The 1585-nt window shown below is 40.8% G+C and overlaps 1 protein-coding gene across 1 annotated transcript in view; it reads left to right on the top strand.

Annotated features, from left to right (window-relative positions):
- Nucleotides 1–1585, top strand: part of LOC101863492 (protein ABHD14B) — a 31045-nt gene that overhangs the window by 7710 nt on the left and 21750 nt on the right. The window lies entirely within an intron of this gene.

The following is a 1585-nucleotide window of genomic DNA, read 5'->3' as shown; positions in this document are numbered from 1 at the left end:
CCCTAGTATTCGCTGTGACAGCTGGTGATTGGCGTGCTTTGGAAGGCCATAAGGCCTCATATACAATTACATGGACAATAATGTTACAACACATTGTTTAGCATTTTGCCTGAAATCAATACACGCTGTGCTTGCAACAAGAGCCATGGGGTTATTGGAAATTAATATGTGCTGAGTAAACAGTGAAGTAGGTACGTGGTTGGTTGGCGGGTGCTCTTGCATGGTTTGCTTCTTCTTTCCTATCAAACGTCTATCGTTCTTATCTCTCCTCCTACTTTTTGTGTTTGTTACTCTCTTGTAACGCCTTACTCTAACCTTCGGCATTTATTTGACCGTATTCTGTTGAAAGAGCCGTTATCTCAAAACCAACGAAATAGGCACTTTTCCGTCTCCCCAGATAATAATGTTCGTGCTATATTGGTATGCACCGTATGTCATCATATTATCATTATATAGTTATCATGATGGTGTGTGTGGCTATTTTTTAATTTTATTAATATTATTATTTTTAGATCCCTGCATATTGGAAAGTAATGGATGCTTCCCTAAAAGTAAACCTCGACCCCCCATTCTTAAAATAAGTTAATAAATTATACCGTTAACGCTTGACATTACTTGCGCTGGTGGTTAGACGGCGCCTTTGGTAGGTCCTATGCATCTTTTTGTTCCCTCTTTTGGTTATTTCTGCTTGTTCTACTCTTTCCCGGCACGAAATAACAGTCATTGTGTCGATGTGCTTCTCTTCACTCACTCAAACAAACAAACAAACAATCAAGCTAACAGACTTGCCATCATGACGACACAACAGGTAGCCCCGCTATCTGTGAGCTCCGCTGAGAGTAGAGACCACAGATGTGCGTAATAGGTCAAGTAAGTTTTGAAAGGAGAGTTTAAATGATGTCTCTTAACAGCTGGTGTTGCATAATGTCTTCACTGCTTGTTCCCTATCATTCCATCTGAGACTTCTTCCTTCCATTGATTCCGACCTTGTTTTTCATGCGCTTTGTGCGCTTCGACCTGCATTTTTTTCTTAGTAATACACGGACTTCCTTTCTTTCTTTCTTTCTTTCTTTCTTTCTTTCTTTCTTTCTTTCTTTCTTTGTTCTTCTTTTTTCTTTCTTGACTCGAGTTCGATTCCTGAGTTGGGAGAATATTTTTATCTAGTGTCTTGGTATGTCAGCTGGGATGTTATGTCCTTCTCAGCCCGGGTTGGAGTTAAGGCCCCAACAGGCAGTCTCAGAACCCAGCCTCCTAAATAATCCTAATTACTTCGATGGGGACGTAACCCCCCCCCCAAGTTTAGAAAAAAAATCTAATAACTTTGGTTTTGGATGTAAATTAATTTGAAAGCACCAAATGCTGGTCTCGAAAATGGGAGTAAATGTAAAATGAATTCGAAACTCTCCGCAACACGAATATCAACTGTAGTTATTTTGTGCTTAAAGAGTTAGAAAAACTCAAAAACGGCGGCGGTAATTTGAGTACGTACAAGACAGCACTCGGCCCGGGAATGGTCGGCCTTCCTCCTTACAGACTCTGTATTTTCAGAGATGGGTGGTTGGAGGGTGCTCTGGTGTGGTTTGCT

This window comes from Aplysia californica, unplaced genomic scaffold (assembly GCF_000002075.1).
Source record: "Aplysia californica isolate F4 #8 unplaced genomic scaffold, AplCal3.0 scaffold00052, whole genome shotgun sequence".
NCBI classification, from domain to species: Eukaryota; Metazoa; Mollusca; class Gastropoda; order Aplysiida; family Aplysiidae; genus Aplysia; species Aplysia californica.
Note: the sequence above shows the minus strand (reverse complement) of the source record. Positions and strands in the feature narration are given on the sequence as shown.